The sequence below is a fragment of the Prionailurus viverrinus genome, chromosome C2 (assembly GCF_022837055.1).
Source record: "Prionailurus viverrinus isolate Anna chromosome C2, UM_Priviv_1.0, whole genome shotgun sequence".
Lineage (NCBI taxonomy): Eukaryota > Metazoa > Chordata > Mammalia > Carnivora > Felidae > Prionailurus > Prionailurus viverrinus.
Genome location: NC_062569.1, coordinates 61,991,220 through 62,011,426, shown reverse-complemented (window position 1 = coordinate 62,011,426; position 20,207 = coordinate 61,991,220). Strand labels below are relative to the sequence as shown.

Sequence of the window (20,207 nt, the reverse complement as noted above, 5' to 3'; positions counted from 1 at the left end):
AGTAAACTTGGTTTCCGTGGCTCCAGTTCTGTGATCTGTGAGCATCTAATAAACTCCCCAGGATTTCTGGCAGTCCCCAACGACTTATATCTTCATCGACTCTCTGCATTCAGCTCTTGGGCTTGTACAAGTAGTTTCCTTTTTGTCTTTTATCTGCTTATGCTGAAAATGTGGCCTCTTCACTGGTTTCCATGTAAAATCCACACGCAGCACTCACAGGTATTTTGTGAGTTCTTCATCCATCATTTCTCCTCTTTTTGTCCTCACACCCTCCTTTCCTTTACTTCTCTGATTTTCATCTCTCTTCCTCCCTGGTTTGCCCAAAGAGCTCCACTTCTTTTTCTTCATTTTCTTATGCAGAGCAAATAAATTCCCCCTAACTCCTAGGTCCAAACCTACACACACAAACTCAACTTTTTGCTCAGGAGAACAAGAAGGTTTTCTCTGTATCAAGATTTATCCTGCTTAGATATACATGGCATCATTAAAAGCAACTGTACTCTTGTATATGTAGATACAGCTTTTTTTTCTTCTTCAGAAAAGACCACCTTGAAAAATACAGATGTGATTTTCATTTAGCTCATTTCCTATTAGAAACCTCAAGAACTTAAGGAGTGGTGTCATGTGACCAGCACCAGTCATTCCTTCCATTTTCCCAGGCTTTCCCAGGAGCTCCTGGGGGGCACAAGCACTGCCCAGTCAGAGGATCACAAGTGTCTCCATTCTGACAATCACAGATGCTGCCACATGCTTTCCCATGGGTCTTTGGGGAACCAAATATGAAGACAGTTGGAGAAGGTGAATAAGCAGTGTAATATACTCATGATAGAGTGGAGGAAAAACAAACAAACAAAAACAAACCTGTCTTTCTATTAGAATGGATACCAGGTAATTAAAATCTCTGGTTTACAGACCAAGAAAGAGTCACTGGCATGCTTCTAGCTTGGATGGCATAATCACTCCTGAGAGGGATTACTGCTGAAGCTAGTTAGAGTCAGGGTCACTGAAGAACTGATAACAAGGTTCACATGCAAAATTTACATTATTCCTTCAACTCTCACACTCACATTTTCCCAGCTACCTAGACATCTGTGTGTATAACTGTCACCAACCCTAATGAGAAATACATGGAAACTTCCAGTTTGAAAACTGGGAAGAAAATGTAGGGGAAAAAAAATGGCATGTATTTTTAGTAGGAATGAATGCAACTAAGACTGTCTTGAAGGTGCCAAGGTATTTTGCATGGTCAAAGACTGATGAAGTCAAGCAAACAACTGTTTTCTTTGGCTTGTTTGTTTTTTGGGAAGAGTTTAGTATTCCATTAAAAAATAAATTGGGAAAAATGCGACTAGAAGTTTAACGTGACTAAATACAGCTGTTGAGATGATTCCAGGAACCATTTTCATTGGCATTTTATCATAGCTGGCTAAATATTATAAAATTACATTTATATCACCTCCTCTATTTTCCCACCTACACAATTCCAGATGTCAATATGGAAACTTGGCTTCTTATTCATTTTTTCTCTCCTTTTCAGCTTGAAGATATTATGCAAAGGAGAAGGAAAGGGAAGAGAAGAACAAAAGGGATAGGAAATAAAGAAAATGGCAACATTGGTTAAAACTGACATTGTAGTAAGCTTTTTTTTTTAAATTCTTACAGCAACTATAGAGGAGTCATTTTTAAAAAATAAACCTGGAAAATGAAGCTAAGGAAGTTTATTTTATTTTATTTTTGAGAGAGACAGAGGGAGACAGAGAGTGAGCAAGAGAGGGGCAGAGGGAGAGTGAGAGAGAATCTTAAGCAGGCTCCACTCAGCATGGATCCAGATGTGGGGCTTGATCCCATAACCCTGGAATCATGACCTGAACCGAAATGAACAGTTGGACAGTCAGCAGACTGAGCCACCCCCGCGCCCTGAAGCTAGTGAAGTTTAAATAGCTTGCGCAGTATATGGATTATAGAAATTCGTCAACACTGGCAAACCAACACCATAAACTTACATTCCCCCATGAAGTAGAATATGATATTACATAGTACAAGGATTTGCTAAACACTTCATAAGCATCAAACAGAGCAATTATCCTGGAAAAGAAAATTGTAAAACAAACGTCCCACACCATAGCTGGATGATTTGGAAGAAGTCATGAATCCTCTCTTCCATATATAGTCCACTCATTTGTCATATGGAAATCTTCCTACCCTCCCTTTCGAGTGGATGGAATCTCACAATAACAAATGAGTCAACTTGAAATCTCTTCAAAAGAAATGGAGTTCTAATATGTGCTATTAAAATTAATATCTGATGATCTTTAAATTGTTTCACTATAATTACTTGGAGGAATTTCTGAGACCTCAAAGTAAATATTTTCATTATAGACCAATAGATATTGGGCTAGAAAATCTACTCATTGGGAACACTAACCTTGCAGATCTCTGCAGAATGTTCTATTTTAATGTTCATTGCGACATTTGAAGAGCTGGTAATTTAAAAATATGGGTAATGAATGATTAGTCCCTTCTATTTATTGAGGTTTATAGGGATGTTTTTAAAAAAAGAATTTAATGTTTATTTATTTTTGAGAGAGAGAGAGAGACAGTGTGAATGGGAGAGGGGCAGAGAGAGAGGGAGACACAGAATCCAAAGCACGTTCCAGCCCTCTGCGGGGCTCAAAGCCTCAAGCCCTGAGATGGACACTCAACCAACTGAGCCACTTAGGTGCCCAACGTTTATAGGGAATTTTAGGAAAATGTTTTTACTCCTCCCTTTTGTTAAAGAATTAGTGAATTAGTGGGCACTTACTTTTTTTTTTTTTTTCGATTGTTCTGTTTTTGTAAAAAAGAAAAACAAAAGAAACGCAAAGATTTTATAAGCTTCTGCTTCAGGAAAAGACTCCCCTTTGCAGGACCATGCAAACACTTAAGAGATCCTCAGAGTTTTCCAAAGCTAAAAAAGAGATCATCTTCTCTTCATTTCATCAACAAGCTCACTTTTAACATTTCTCTATTAATTTTGTTATCAGAGATGTTTTATTCTGAAGTATTTGCGATAGATTTTTAGTTTCATTTCTCATGCTGCCATGTTAGGGATGAAGGGTTTGGAAGATGCGCATTTACCAATGAAACTTATGTAAGGGAAGTATTTACCTCCTAATAGTCATACAACATTTATTTGATCTTGAGTCTGTCAAGTTGCAGGTCAATATGGTGGGGTCTCTCAACACCAAGTCGTAGTCATTTGTCCATTCATGCACTGAGTGCCTTTACTTTGGAGAAACATGAATAGGACCTGATTGATGAGCTCTCAGTCGAGTAAGGGAGACAGAACAGAAGATGGCTACCTCTAATTCAGAGAGAGAGAATGACTTGAAATCCATCGAAGACGTAAATAGTTGTTGGCTAGACTGGAGCCATCAAATAAAGCTTCGTGCAATAAGCAGCAAGAGCCAAAGACGGCAGTTCAGCAAAAGGCACAAAGCTGATAAAAGCAGTAAGTAGCAAGTGGTTTAGTTTGCTGGAAATGATAAGCTGAGCAAAAAGCTGTGATTAGGATAAAAAGAAAAAAAGGATTTATGAGGGTCTGATTGTAGATGGTTGTCAGTACTAGATCAGAAGCGTGTGCCTATGTATCAGGAAATGGATGCCCTTAAAGTTTTTCTGAGCAGCAGAGAAACACGATCAGAGGCACACTTAAGGAAGATCCTCAACGCTGTAACTAGTAATTTTGGGTAAACTACTTCCTATGTTCTGACTCGAGTTTTGCATCTGTCTCACAACCAATATTCGTCATTTTTCTTCCCATATGCAAGGGGCTCAAAAGAAAATCTGCTTATGTCATTTTCCAAGCTAATCACAAAAACTAAGAAAACCCTTTCATTAAATATTTATAAGGTAAATTTAAAAAGAGGAAGAGGAAACGGTCAATATATTTTGGTTTTAGTACTGGGCAGTTTTCTCTCCTGCAAGCATACCTCCATTTAAAATGTAAAAGAAAAGATTTGTTAGCGGTATCGTTTTTTCAAATCTTTGATATTTTCTCATGAGACACATAAAAAAAGTGTTATTGGCTATATTTACATCTTATGTAAAGAAAGAAAAGAAAAACAAATAAACAAAAAGAAGAAGCCATAAAGCAGTTCCATTAATTGCACTTTGTAACATGAATTCTTTCTTCCTTCACTGGGAATAGCTTGCCGGGGCCTAATGATTTATTTAAATGGAGGGATTTTTATAGGCCTAGAATATTAGGATCCTTTATTAACTTTTATGTTCTGGGGATAAACAAGAGACAGCACATCAAGTTTCCCAGGTAACACAAAATCTCCCCACCTAATCACATGTTCAGTGCAAAACCTCGGCATTTCTTTATGCACAGCAAATAAATTGGTTTGTCACCATACCAATTGTTGACTTTGTTAAAACGTTTTAGGGAGAACACATGTAAAAGAGAACTCATCACAGTAATTTACCAGCAGTAAAGGACAACTCATTACCCTTCTACCAGTACTCCGGGGTATGACTTACTGTCGTTGCAAAGCGTGTCTCCCCAGCCAGCGGGGCAAGAGCACTCACTCCTCCCTTCTGGGCATCTGCCTCCATTCAGACAGTCCTCACAGCTCACAGGGCAATTGTGTCTGAAGGTGGGATCTAGGCTGATAGAACTATGACCCCATCTCAGCTGGCCCATACTGTCTACATCACTGAAAATGGAAATGAAACCCTTCATTTCTCAAAAAAAGAAAGAAAGAAAGAAAGAAAGAAAGAAAGAAAGAAAGAAAAGAAAAAGAAAAAATGAAAAGATCTTTGAGCATGTTTCCTGAACAGTCTCAGAAAAAGACAATAGCAATAAAAGCTTTTAAAAGAGAACTTTAAATATAGACCCTAAAGACTATTGAGAATGTTTAAGAAAGCAAAAAAGTAAAAAGAAATTGCCATTGATTCCTGAACATGAAAATTATGTTTCTGGCACATTGGTGTTATTCCTTCTAGGTTGTTTTAATACAAAATTGTTGTTTTTTCTTCCAGTAATATTTTTGAAATTTTTTACTGAGATTTAATATACATGCAGAGAAGTCCAAAAACTCAAGTTCATACTTGAGTTCATACTTTTTCTCCACAATGTAAATAAATAACCCCTTGTAATTGGCACCCAGTTCAAGATATAGATAACTACCAGTACCACAAAAACTCGAAGGTAATTTGATGAGGTCTTAATCATTAGCCTCACAAATTGAGCATTATTCTGATTTCTATCACCACAGATTATTTTTTCTTATTTTAGAACTTCATATAAATGAATTTTACAAAAAGTATGTATTCTTTGGTATCAAGCTTCTTTCCCTCAGTAGAATGTTTGTGAAACACCCATATTGTGTGCACTCTAGTTTGTTTGTTTTGTTTTTTTTTTCATTTCTTTTTTTTAGATTTTTTAAGTTAATTTATTTATTTTTGAGAAAGACAGAGACAGTGTGAGCAGGGGAGGGGCAGAGAGAGAGAGAGAGGGAGAGAGAGAATCCCAAATAGTTTTTACGCTGTCAGTACAGAGCCTGATGTGGGGCTCAAACTCCCGAAACCATGAGATCGTGACCTGAGCTGAAACCAAGAATTAGATGCTTAACCCACTGAGCCACTCAGGTGCCCTGCTAGTTTATTTCTTAATGGCTGTGTAGGTTCCTATTGTGTAAATGTAACATAATGTGATTTTCCATTCTATTCCTCGGAGAAATTACCTTAATTTGAATAAGAATGGAGAGACTCAATTTCAGTTGTTTTCAGGACTATTCCATTTCAAATTTTGCTCCTGTTTCTAGGTGGGGTCTTTCAGACTTTCTAGTTGAAAGTCTGTCAGGTTTAGTAAGGTCTCTATTCTATCTCTTCTGACTTTGAGAAGCCAAAGTATCAGGAGTTTATGTAAGAAATATCAAAGCATTTCCATTTTTATGCAGACACATTTATTGATATTATTATTATGACTGACCATATCATAAATGTGTGTCTGCCATTTCAACCAACTCTTTCTACAGCAATCTCCAAGCTTTGATAGTATTAAAATACCACGAATAGGATGAGAACAAAAAGAGCAGTTCTGTTTTACAAAGAAAAGAAAAAAAAAGAGGCAGCAGACTGGCTGCAAACTGTTACTCTTGAAAGAGGGTATGCTAATTTATTTTGATCAGAAGTGATTTGATGCTTCAGTTCTGTTGCGTGGATGTATAAGAGAAACTGCTCACATTTTAAAAGATATTTTTCTTGGTCCACTTGAGCATAATGAACAATTGTTTTTTGGCATTTTAAAATGTAGAAAGAATCTAGATTTTAAGGCTATTTGAGGTAAATTTCAACTATGTAATAGTGACTTCTAGTGGAGCTGTAATAGTTACAAGAACCAGAAGGTCCCAGTACAACCCTTCTCCCCATTATGCTAATATAAAGATAGTTTCCAGCTCCATTTCACTGTCTTGCACTTCAACATCCCCCCCCCCACACCCTGTACTTCCACTCCTACACACACCTACATAACAACCGTTATTGTGCAAAAGGAAGAAAGACAAAAGATGTAGAATTTGACAGGAAGCAGTGAAGATGTAATTTGGGCCCCGCATTTCTTGCTACCATCATGTTAAAAGACTCAAAGGCATTAAATATCGACAATGAAATGACAAAGAAGAGAATTTACGTGAAATACTGAAAAACAAAGAGGTGAGTATAATTAAATTCTTTCACTCACCAATTTTATGCAGAGCAGTCAGTTCTCGAATATGCGTTTCCTGTCCTCCTCATCTTCATCTGCGTAGGCGGTAGGCAGAGCGGTAGCAACATCAGGAAGCAGTTGAGGTGGACTCTTGAATAGAAGGCCTGGAAACCTTACAACTTCCAATTCCTCTTCTTCTTCTTCCGGCTTGTCAGCATCTAAAGCTAAGGCCACACAGAAAAATGCCTGGGTACAACATGCTGTTTAAAAGAAGGAAAAACTGAGCAATGGTTGATGAGAGAAATGACAGAGTTTGAATCAGACAGCCAGGGCAGGGGGTGACTGGAAGGTGCATCTCTTTGAGAAGGCCCTTTCAAAAAGTCTTTTGTAAATGCAGGTGAGAAGCAGCAAGCACGAAGTTGAAACCGCAGGGGACTGAACCGAAGGAAAAGGAAGAGCTCAGTCTCTGAAGAGGGAAAGGGGAGGGCAGGTTGAGTTAAGGGTCACGTGGTCTCCGTTTCTCTCCAAGAACAAGATGAGGGTGGAAATATTTAGAAGAGAAACAATAAAATTCTTCACAGTGACTTACAGATGCAAGTTTTCCCATCACTTCCAATTCTGGAGCCTTCCACACAGGTATAGTCGTATGTTCCCACAGAGTTCATACACAGCTGGTCACAGACTCTACTGACATTCAGACACTCATCCACACCTAGGAAAATTTAAAAATGTTGTTTTTAGGTGTTGAGAGATAAGATAGACATTATGAACTCATGGGCATCACTGTGTTCCCCTTGTGACCTTTATTAGTCAGTAACAAGGTTTGTCCATATAGAAAGCATAGCTCCCAAACTCTTCTCAAGTATACCGTGCCAATTATTTTTCTTCCACTCATTTCCAAGTTTACTGTAGTTCATCTACACAGACAAGTTCTTCCTGAAACCTTGATCACAAGATTTTGATGAAGAATATACAACTTAAAAGACATTCAGTGGTCTCAGGCTGTGCACCACTTCTGCAGAACGTTCATCATTCTCGAATTATTCAGTATCTATGGTGAAGAATTTATTCCACATGTAATTCTGTACAAGGCTTGTGGACAATTTTAGAGATGGAAGGCCTTGATCTCATGACTTACTAGTGGTGTATGTCCACATATGAGCCCAGACTTTGGTCAATGTGTTTATGATACTAAAAGTTCATTTATAAAGCTGAGTTTCTAAGTTTTGCTTCAGATTTTGGATACCTTTCCCATTTGGATGTGTGTACCCAAGTATGTACATTCACGCCATACAATCATCTCTTGGCTCACTCTACTTAAAAGCAGATGGTACGTGAAATTCAATTTTTTTTTTTTGGCCTTGTTAATTGGATGGAATGTGGTAAATGGTAATATACTCTACTGTGTTTAGAATATAGATACAGTTTTATATTCTTTGCTGTTATCTACACTGCAAGCCTAAGGAGCTTGGCTACCCATATGAAGAGACATACCTATCATCCTCAAAAGAATGTAGGGGAAGTTGTTTAAGCAAAGAAACACTATTCTCTCTAAAACGTTAAAACCTTCTCACGTAATTTTACTGTTATTAAAATAGATATCCATCCTCTAATCTTTGCTTCTACTTAAAAATTATGGATCAAAATAATGGTAATAATGATCATAAATGAAAAAAGTTTATATATTTAAGATAAGCTTTAAGAAATAAATTACACCAATGACTTACAAGAGCCATTTTTAGTAGTATAAAGAGGTGAATTAATCCTACTCACTAAATTCGCACTTTCCTATGATATTTAAACATATATATCATAAAACTGGTTTTAACAAATAAATCGGAAGATTATAAAATGACTCATCTGAAAGCTTGCATTAGGTAGATTAATTTCGGTTATGTAAAGGAATGTGGTAAAAATCTGAACTGTGGCTCATGAACTGGCAATCCTTCTGCTTTGACTCTCTTAATTAAAATGACTTTGAGCAACCAACTTTAATTCCCATCAAGCTTGCCATGAGTGATTCTTATGGCAGTGTGCTATGGCCTCCCTGAATATCTCTCTTGCCTATGTATATTAAATTAGGGAAAAGGGATTATGGGCCAATGAATATTATACTAATAATAGCTACTTTTAGCAGAGTGATTTCTTGATGTCAATCACTGTACTAGGCACTTTACATTTATTACTTTACTTAATTTACCCACTAATCCTATTATTGTCTTCACTTTACTGATGAGGATCTGAGGCTCGGAGCAGTTAGGGTCACCCAAGTTCATACAATAGTGAATGGTAGAAGCACATACAAATCCAAGTCCCTTTAGTGTCAAAACCTTCCCTTTCCTCCCCTAACCCTCAGCCTCAGATGTTCATCCTGCACTGATTGCCACATCACATAATGATTTCATGTTCGATCTCAGGAATTTACCATCACATCCACAACCATCAGAAGTGATTCGAAAGCCTTCCTGACAACTGAATTCATAGCCTCCTAAATAGTTGAGGCAGAGTTGGGCACAGCAGGCTTCTCAACTCTCACATTCATCGAGGTCTGAAGGAGAAAAGGACATTTATGTTATTTAAGAGACCGGAATTGAACCAACCCATAGAAGTCGGTTAACTTCCAAGTTACAACTGTTTTACTGATCATTTTCTGTTTCTCAAGCTACACAGTACAAACATCAAAGAAACTATAACACAAAAGGAATGAGGCCCACATTTGGGTTTGTTTCTTAAATGCTTCTCCTATGCTTGTAAAGCATGTAAATCATCTCCAAGTGCATTGATAAGCACAGGAAAAGAGATATCTGCTATTTTCCCAGTTTAAACAGCAATCTGACTGAATAAACAGAGATCAGAGGACGACGACAACAACAACAACAACAACAGCCAGTCTTGAGAAGAGACAAAAAATTCCACTTCGTGAACATTTTGTAGCTACAAAGAGGAGGTAGTCTTAGCCTCCATAATGTGTTTGTTCTTCCAGAACTTCAGATGAAAGAACAATCCCAAGTAAATGGAATTCATGTGACTGGCAAGAGAAGTGGTAACTGCAATTGAGAGAGAGGGCAGAAAATCATTTTAAATATTATGTTTTTAAATGACAGAATATTTCAGGGCATTTGCTTGAACTATTTGATGATGCTTTGACTGGATGGATGAGTGGGATCTAGGGGGTTTTATCACCATTGGTGACACCATTACCTTGGCATGTCCTATCAGATAAACTGTTTTTAAAATAATTGTCTTTAAGTTTCCTTCAACACTATTATTCTAAAAGTTTACCATCTTGAATGTTGCTTCCTAAGACATAATTGCCTTGAGGAAAATAAACATGCACCAGAAGATGTCCAATCAAAAGCTTTCAGTTGCAAAATAATCTATTTGACCTGAGTTTTGAGGTGATCATTTCTAGCATAATTGGCTGAGGAGTGGTGACAGACTCTTCACCCACTATTTCCTTAGGCTACACAGCTGGGAATTGGGTGGTCAGGGTTTTTGGCTATCTGCCCTTGGTTCAGTTTGACCCCCTCTGTTTGTTCAGCTGTTAAGTTGGGTGGCCTTCAGTGCTGACTTTACTGAATTTCATTGTTCCATAACTCCATGAGCAGTCACAGATATAAAAGGTCAGTGTCTCAATTAACCTTGGAAAGGGTACCAATGTAAGAAATGTAGATAAGAAAAAAGAAAGAAAAAAAGTACAATCAATCAGCCAAGGTGAAGGGTCACCATAAAATATCTAAATGAGGGTCATTTGGACACAAAACGTTCTTCCTCTTGCAAAATGTCACAAGCAGTGCTGCTCACAAAGTTCCTCGTGATATTTTTGCCTTTTTTATATTAAACCTTCTTTTGCCCTTTGGATTAAAAAGCATGAATATAGGGGACCAAAACTTTTTTTATTGCTTTTTTAAAATGTTTATTTATTTATTTTGAGAGAGAGAGAGAGAGAGAGAGCAAGCAAGCATGACTGCGGGAAGGGTGTTGGGTAGTGGGGATCCCAAGCAAGCTTGGTGGTCTCAGCACAGAGCCCAGTGTGGAACTTGATCCCACGAACCATGAGATCATGACCTGAGACAAAACCACAAGTCAGACGTTTAACCGAATGAGCCACCCAGGCGCCACCCCCCCAATACTTTTTATAAAACTCAGTTTCATTTCATCAAAAACATTATACTTTAGGTTTTTCTTTTTTTTAATTTTAAGATTTTTTTTCTTTTTTTTTTTAAGTCTTCTCAGATACCACCAGAGCCTCTAAACATACAGGTCTCAGGATTCCCTGTTCTCAACTAGCACAGAGCACAATTGCATCACATAATTGGAAAATTAGTTCCTCCATCTGACTATCATTTTATGATCCATTTTGGATTTTTCTTCTATTATCATTCCTCTGGGTCTATTTCTAGCGTGTCTCATCTGTAACATCCTCAGTCTGGAACTCACTTGAACATCCTTTCTGCCTCATAAGCCTTTCTTAAAATGCCCCGTCTCTTCAACTTTTGCATCACCTGTTCCCCAAATTTCTATATATTTTTTTCTGATCTTATTTGGTGAGATTTTTGTTTGCTTGTTTTTCCCTTTTAATTTTCCTCATCTCTATTTTTTCTGACATAAGCCAATATGCCAAATGTTGCAGTGTTACAGAGAAATTCACCTGTATATAAAATTGTAGCCCTAATAATAATAATAATAATAATAATAATAATAAAAGAGTATCAACAAGGCAAATGTAGCAAGGCAAAATAATTTAACATTTCAGCTCTAATTTCAAAAAAGCATCCAAAATAAACCATAAGGGATGCCTGGGTGGCTCAGTTGGTTGAGTATCTGACTCTCAATCTCAACTCAGGTCTTGATACTAAGGTTATGAGTTTGAGCCCCATGTTGGACTCCATTCTGGGCATGTAGCCTACTTAAAAACACAACAGAAAAAGTAAACCATAAAAGAACTTGAGCTTTTATATTTGTTCCCCATATATGACCACTGAATAAAGCTCTAAAGGCAGAAATAAAAAAAAAATATTTCCTAACAATTACCAATTGTTAAATTTAGTGAACTTACTGCCTGTCAGGTACTAATATTTTGGATAGCCACTTAACACGTCTCTAAGTTTTAGCCCTAATAAAATTTGCATTTGGGTAAGACTGAACATTTGCAGATTAGATGACTGATTTTCACATTTATTTGTATATTCAAATATATTTTGAAAAGCTAATCTTAAAATAAGCTAAAAAATTATTTAGTTTCCTGTATGCATGAATGTTCTTATAAAGCATCCATGGCTTTAATCTGTTCTCAGGCAAATAAGCAAAGTATGTGTATGTATACTCCAAACAAATCATTGCCTTTACTCAAGTGAATATTTGGACTTAAGGAATGAGTATTATTTATTGTTGGAAGATGAAATAAACTTGACCCATAAACAGTACAACCTCATGCTGACTGCTGAAATATTATAAATATGTACTTTTTCCACATTTTGACCCTGGCAGATGTTATTTTTTTTTTTTCTAGCTGTAAATAAGAGCTTCACTGAATTGTACTTTTCAAAGAATAAGGAAAGACACCAGATTGTAAGTTGCAGAGGTTTAGCAAAATTCCAGTTTCTCTTATCCAACAGTCAAAAGAGAAAGACAGGTAGAAAGGAAGGAAGGGAGGAGGGAAGGAACAAGGGAACGGAGGGAAGGAGGGAGGAAAGAAGAAAGTCTTTTATATTTTCCAGAGATAAAATGTTAGCAAGGTAGAAAAATATAAGCGTATTGGCAAGGGAAGTAATTGGTTTCATTAAGTTAACCACTGTAGACTGGGAAAAATGCAGAAAGCAATGTTGGATCAAGAAATATGTGTAATGACATTGTTTTGGTTAAATAATTTATGAAACCAGAATACTTCAAAATCCCTTTAAGTTCACTCTGTCATGTTATAGTGCCAAAATAAAAGATCCCAAATACTTTGACCTCTGTAATTCACCTCTTCTTTTATGATACTTCAATTTGTCTCTAACCACATTGAGTAGTATGAAATGGTCAAAGATTTTTTTTCAGATTCAGATTATAATTTTTAAGAAAGGTGATATAAAGTATTCCAAAAGAGAACAAGCAAATAGGGTATTACAATTCCTGAATAATGGCAAATTGCTTGAGGGGCTTAGAGGTTCTCTCAGAACCAAAGCACATAGTAATACAGTTTGATGCTCACTATTCCTATTTTTAGTAGATATTCCTTTTTCTCAGAAGCTTTGGATTAAACATTTCATATGGAATAAGGTTAAGGTGGAGTTTATTCTTATTTTCCCATATGATCAAAGTCTAATAATATGTTGGAAAAATTATTCATTAAGAATGGCCTTGAGGTGGGATTTCCAAAGAATAGTATCTTTTAAAGTTTTCTTTTGGAATATAGCTACTTGCAATACCAAAGTTGCACATGCACCCAAATCATCACCAAGCTGAAAATCAATGGTTGAGTTTCTGCTTGAGGTGAAGCAGGGTGTATATGTTGTTTGAATCATAAATTACATTAAATGGTTAGATAGGCCCTGCAAGATTTTCTTGACATAAAACTATTAAGTCGATATATTTTGTTAAAATGTTTTAAATCTTTAATTTCAAAATAAATACCTAAATATAATGATGTCTTCTGCCAAGAAATCTTTCTTTTACATTTATCCAGTAGCCAGAGATACTATTCAATTCACTTCTCCTTGCATACTACAGCCACAAATATGTATTAGAGATGAAAGGGCTAGATGAATCCAGGGCAAATTCTGAAGATGGCATTTACCATACATTACCTATGCATGTTTTCTCATCTGAATCAAGCTGGTGTCCATGGTTACAGGAACAATGGGGGGCCCCCCCAAGTACATGCTCTCAGTGATGGGAACAACCACCATTGTTCTCTTTACAGCTATTGACAATTTCCAATGCAATCCCTTTCCAAAACAAGCAAAAGAGAGTTATTAGCATAACAACAGGGAAACCTGAATATATGTTAATAATGGGTACACTCTGTTAGGAGGATGACAAACTTTATTGGAAATTTATCAACACTCTACACATATAAAACTGAGGGCTATTAGGCATTGTAAATGTCTATACCTTATCAAAAATAAACCTATAAATAAACTGATGAAGTGATACAGAAAAGTAATGAGTCCACCAGTGGTTATTAAACACTCTTCTTAAAAGACAGTTACCTCTGGGAATTTTCAGTATTTTCAGGATATAAAAAATACGCACATTGAATCGATGATCAGAATGCAAGTAGGTTGTTTGCCAGTTGACGCATCTGTTCTCAAGCTAATGGTATGTTATTATCTGTCCTTTTTTAGAGGCTGTAAGTACATGAAAATAATGTTAAAAATAGCCTTACAAAAGTATGATCACAAAACCAATGAATGAGCTGCTCATACGTAGTAACTAGTATTGCGTTGATGTGCTAATTAGTTTTGATATATATGAGCATCACTTATTACATAAACATACTATGACTTTGAAAAACAATTTGCTGATCCTGGTACATGCAACTAACTATAGGCATTTAGGGGGACACTGGCCTCAGCATATGGATACCAATTGTCCTAAGCACACAGGCATAGTAATCAATCATTTTCTAAGTGAGGAAATGAGAAATAAAGAATGCTTTGAATCATTGTTAAAAATACAGAATCTGGGTATTCTGCTATTTTCACCACTGGTCACTATAGTTCTTCATTTGTGTTGCCTGGACCCACCTCTTCTTAATAAGAGTGTTTATATTGGTTCATTTCCTTCCATTCTTAACTACTGAAGAAGAGAGACAGGAAAGAAGAGGAAAAGGGTATTAGGGATTCAGTACCCTCGAAGGCCTGTATCAGCATTCAAACGGTCTTGATCCCTGCTGCAGAGCCTGTATGGTAATAGCTCCCAGGCCCCCAGCCTCAGTCTCTGGTAGGACCCGCCCTATGTGCTCCTCTGCAGAGCACTCAGCGCTCATCCTGTCATTGGGCTCATCCCTCTGTGCCATCATCATCCTGCATTATCCAGCTCATCGCAGATGTTCAAAAATAGGTTTCGAATGATTGAATAGACAAAAGGATTATGCTAATCAATTTGTTATTGAAAATAAGGACCCCTTTGGGTTTAGAAACAACTACTTTAGCACTGAGGGAAATTCAAAAGCTAAAGGAAAGATCAAAATAATGAAGAGGACTGATATTTTTATAATATGTTAACATATACTATTTAAGGAGACATACTTTAAATCATGGCTCCTATTCTGGTTATTTTCTGTGGACAATGCAGTTGTAAGACTGCTGGTGGTAATTTAATTTAAATATAAATTACATTGTTGTAACCTTTATTAAAGAACACATGAAACTAAAACAAGTGCGTACTTAGATCTATTATAACTGCCCACTAGAAGTAAGCTGAGATTTTGCGTCCTTGATACTGGTGTTAAATAATTCTCAACCATCTTACTTTAAAAAAAAACAAAAAACTTTAAAAAATGATCCTTGTAGTTTGTCACAGAGAGCAAATAACCATTATTTATTCAACATATTAAGTGTACACTAAATTGCTTGGTAATCTGGGGAAGTCTTATTTAACCACGCTGGATCTGGAATTTTCCAATTTATTTATTTACTTTTTTAAAGTAGGCTCCACGTTCAGCATGGAGCCCAATGTGGGGCTAGAACTCAGGACCCTAAGATCAAGACCTGAGCTGAGATTAAGAGTCAGATGATGAACTGACTGAGCCACCTAGGCACCCCAGGAATTTTCCGATTTCTAATCATGAGTCAGTGATAGTGTATTTATACCACTCCATAAAGATTTCATGTTTATGCTATACAGTGTTTTGAGAGCCTCTGAGGAGAAATTAGACAAACACAAAACATTGTTTTCCTAGGAAAAAACTAAAACAATATTTTCCTAAAATATACTTGTTATCCGAAGGACACATAATTCATCCTTAAACATTACCGTGTTCTGAAAACACTTCCTCCACCTACAGGTTTTGAAGCCACCCAAAACATCAGTTTTCACCAAGAAAGTTTTGTGTGTCAGTAAATATTGAGGCCTAGTGAGACCTGCACAAAGAACTTAGCCAAATATTCTCATAAGGGAAAAAAATGTAAAAATACACTTCTACCAAACGTATTCAACTCTAGGGCAAATTGCCCTACCAAGTAAATTCTACCGAAAGCCTGTACCTCATAAGTCATTAGCAATAATGGCCCCCTCTTTCATGACAACTAAAAATGCACCAATCAGACTGCAAGAGATTTTATTTCAAACATTTGTAAAGTATACTCATTTCCTAAACCTCCTAAACCTCTGGCCGCATTAAAAAAGTCAAAATATTAATAAGAAAGAAAAACTCATCCACATTTCTCTCTGCTTGAAAGGACTCCTCAGGGCATTGAGAGAAAGACTCATTTCAGAAGTTGTATCGTAATTAGCAGTTAATTCTTCTCTCCTGTCCTATTAGTTTGCTCTTGAAAAGACAAATACCACCATAGCAAAACTGCCTTGTCTTTAAGCAATAGAAATATACCATCAGAACTCACGGCTACACTGGCAACCCAAGCATTAAAGAAACATAGAATTTTGTGCAGTGGAGATGAATTCTTTAAATTCTTTAGTGACCCTAAAAATGTCTCTTCATGAGACAGCGTAGGGAAGAACACAAATTTGTTTATTCTATTTATCACTATCATTCCTCCTTGATTAAATTAATAAGTAGGCACACAATGTATACAAATGCATGAGAAAGTTGAAAGGACAGTATATTTGGAGCCTAAAGACCCCAGTTCAAGTCCCAGTGCTGTCACTTACCAATTTTGTGTCATTGAGTGTTTGGCTCCAACATTGAATTGATAGTTTTCTAAGGTATGGAGAACAGGGAACAGCATATTTGGAACTGAGACTGGAAATCAGCAGTTCTGTTTTGTAATGCCTATCAGTCAAGCAAGTGGAGACAAGGAGTACACAGTTTGATATATTCACATATAGTGAACAGAAGAAGAGAAATGAAATATAAATTGGACATTTAGAGAGGGGAAAGAGATGGAAAGGAAACCAGGAAAATGTGAAAACATGAAAGAGAAGGAAAATGTTTTGAGAAGAAGAAGGTTGGGGGCACCTGGGTGGCTGAGTTGGCTAAGAGTCCAACTTGATTTCAATTTAAAATGAAGAAAAGTGAGACATAGAAAGGTTTAACTTCTGGCACCTAGGTGACTCAGTCCATTCAACATCTGGCTCTTGATTTTGGCTTAGATCATGATCTCATGGTTCATGAGATTGAGCCCTGTGTAAGGCTCTGCACTGACAGTGTGGAGGTCTGGGATTCTCTCTCTCCCTCTCTCTCTGCCTCTCCCCTGCACACGTGTGCATGCTCTCTCTCTCTCTCTCTCTCCAAAATAAATAAATAAACATTTAAAAAAAGAATAAGAACAGGGGTTAGTCAAGTGTGTTGAATGCTGCTGACAGGTCAAGTTGGATAAAACCAGAGATGCTAACAAGCAGCCTGGCAGCATGGAAGCTATGGATGACTATGAGTGGGTAGAGATGAGATGTGATTAGTCTTGGACAATGGGAGAGTGCAAGATGAGGAGAAAACATTGGCTAAGTGATAAAAAAAGTTTGATGAAGGGGATCAGACTGAAGCTATAGTGGGGCATGGGCTCATAGGAGGGTACTTTAAAGACAGGAGATACTGGAGCATGTTGATAGGCTGATGAGAGTGTTCCATTAGATAACTGCAATAGAAAAGATACTGAGATAATGAGAGAGAATGGAATCTGAAGTATAGTAGAGAAAGCAACCTTTGATAGTACTAGGACCACTTCCTTTATATTAACAGGGGTGAAGTCTTTTTCATGAGATCCTATGGGGTATTTTGGGTCAATTGCTAACTTGACTGGTAGTTTGCATTCTCTTCCCTGATGACATAAGAAACAAGGTAAGGATAAAGGCAAAAACAGGGGTAATATAAAAATTTGAAGCACAAAGAGAAGGTGTTCGAATTCCTTTTGATGAGGATAGAAATAGACATATTCTGATGGTATAGATTGTTCCAGTCATGCTGCATAATCATTGGAGATTTATGGTCTTGAATTCAAAGTAAAACTAATTAACATGGTTGTGTTCAGAACACAACACAATTTACCTGGTAGAGAAAGAAGGGAGGAAGTCAGTGACAGAAAGGCAGAGTCTAAAGATGAAAGAAAATGCATTGTTGATATACCCTGACTACATAAGAAGAAGCAGAGGTGGATAAATCAGCCAAAGAAATAAGAAAAAAAAAACTTCTGTCATTTAAAAGAAGAGGGAAGAAGTGGGGGAAGAGTGAGTTAGAGAAATACTGAAGCAGAGAATATGGAATTTGAGGGAATTTGTATCAGATCATTTTAAGCTTAGTAAAGCAGAAAGTGCATTATTCATCTATAGGTTGAGTAGTGGACCAATGGAGAAGACACGAAACAAAATAGACATAATAGCTATTAATAGCAGTTAATAATTCCACATATTAACATTTTAATATATTCACAATAAGAGCTCTATTAAATTGTATAATGGAGCCTAGGTGAGGAAAGGCTAAAGTTAGATGACATGGACCATCTTTTTTTGAGTAAGAAGAAGAAGAAAAGGGGTACACAGATGAGCCAGTGAAAGAGAATGCAGTCAGAAGAAGCTGCCTAAAGCTCTTCATGCCTCTTTAAAGGCATGATGGAAAGAGGCCCCTGGGGGGGGCTCAGTCAGTTAAGCGTCCGACTTCGGCTCTGGTCACGATCTCACAGTCTGTGAGTTCAAGCCCCGTGTCAGGCTCTGTGCTGACAGCTCAGAGCCTGGAGCGTGCTTCAGATTCTGTGTATGTGTCTCTCTCTCTCTCTCTCTGCTTCTCCCCCACTTGTGCTCTGTCTCTCTCTCTCTCTCTCAAAAACAAATAAAATGTAAAAAAAAAAAAGTCATGATGGAAATGAAAGAAATGGGAAAGGGAGAAGAGCTGATGTGAAAAATACACATTAGAGCATCCGATGTGCCAGGAACGCTATTTCAATCACGAGCTGCTCCTGTACGTCACCACCACTAGCTCCTTTTCCTGGTATTTTACATTGGAGTTATTAGTGTTCAATAAATACTGCATGGCAGAGGTGATGAAGGTGGGCAGACTCCTCACAAAGGAGAGCTGTGGGTCCAAAAGAGCCCTGGATCACAAGCCTTGAGACAGCCCTTACTGTGTACACTGTGGTCATTATGCCAACCATTTTCTGTGGAGTCTGGGCCCCTGTTTCCTCAAACCACAATGAGGGTGTTGGACTTCTAAGATCCCACTCTTACCACACCCCAGGGGAAAACATTTCCAGAAGCTTCTGCTTTGGCAAGTTATGCTGTACAGTTCTTTTGTTTATTACTCTTGTTTAATATTTGTAAAATGCAACACATTTCCTGGGCTTCTATTGCTGCCACTTACTGTAACACTGTTTTCCATCAGCTCCCAGCTCGAAGCCGGGGTGTCAGGCACATGTGAAAGGTCCCATTGTGTTCATGCAGTGACGGCTGCAGTGAGCCAGCCCTTCAGCACACTCATTTATATCTGCAGAAAGAGATACACAGCAGCTATGTTTTCAGGGCCCAAAGCGACATTTATTTGTAAACTATAAACATGAGCTAAAGCGTCTCCTTCCTCTCAACCCCAGACATGAAGCATACAGTAAAATACCACACAGGCACCACATTTGCAAATAAACCAACTGCTAATTGTATTTTCTCAAGTGCTGGTCTAATGCTCTCAAATACTTCTATCAGAATCTACTAATATTTATTAATTGGGAGAACGAGAAAAGGAAATAACTAAAAATTATACCTTATCTGTTCCCTAATAATATAGGGAGAAGTCATCATAATTTTCCTTTAGGAATATATATCACATTCTTAACCAAAAATGGTACCTCCCTCATTTAAGGTAGACAGGACATGTGGACCAGGCAGATTTGGGGCCTTCATGTGTAGCAACCCATGGTCTATGCTCTACCTGATTGCCACAGGGCAGTGCCATTTAAACAAGGATGCTCCCTCCTTGTCCTGACACTGAGAGCCTGTTCCATTCAGTGTAACTTCATTCTGTGGTCCAGATAGTCCCTGTTCTTTCCCTTCAAGTCGATAGGTCTCAACATCATTTTCCCAGGGAGTACTATTCTTGTACTGTCCTGCGTGTCATCTGCAAGGGCATTCATGAGAGATACTCATTCCTCTGAGATATTTGTAAAACTCTAAGTGGACAGTAATTTGGGGGATAGACTTTCTGGGAATAATGAATCAGACGCTAAAATAAAATTTTGAAAGAGATTGTATCTAGATACATATAGATAGCTGTATGTATCTATACACGTATGTATTTGTCGAGTTTCCACAAATATTTAATAAGGCCCTAGTCTGTGCCGGGTGCTAAGTTAGGTAAATGCTGTGTAAACAGAAGACCAAGGCAGAAATGGTCTCTGTCAGAAAAGTATATTAGCACCATCAACAGAAA

The 20,207-nt window shown here is 37.4% G+C and overlaps 1 pseudogene; it reads right to left on the bottom strand.

Moving 5' to 3' along the window:
* Window positions 1-20,207, bottom strand: part of LOC125174454 (EGF-like and EMI domain-containing protein 1) — a 179,932-nt pseudogene that overhangs the window by 94,249 nt on the left and 65,476 nt on the right.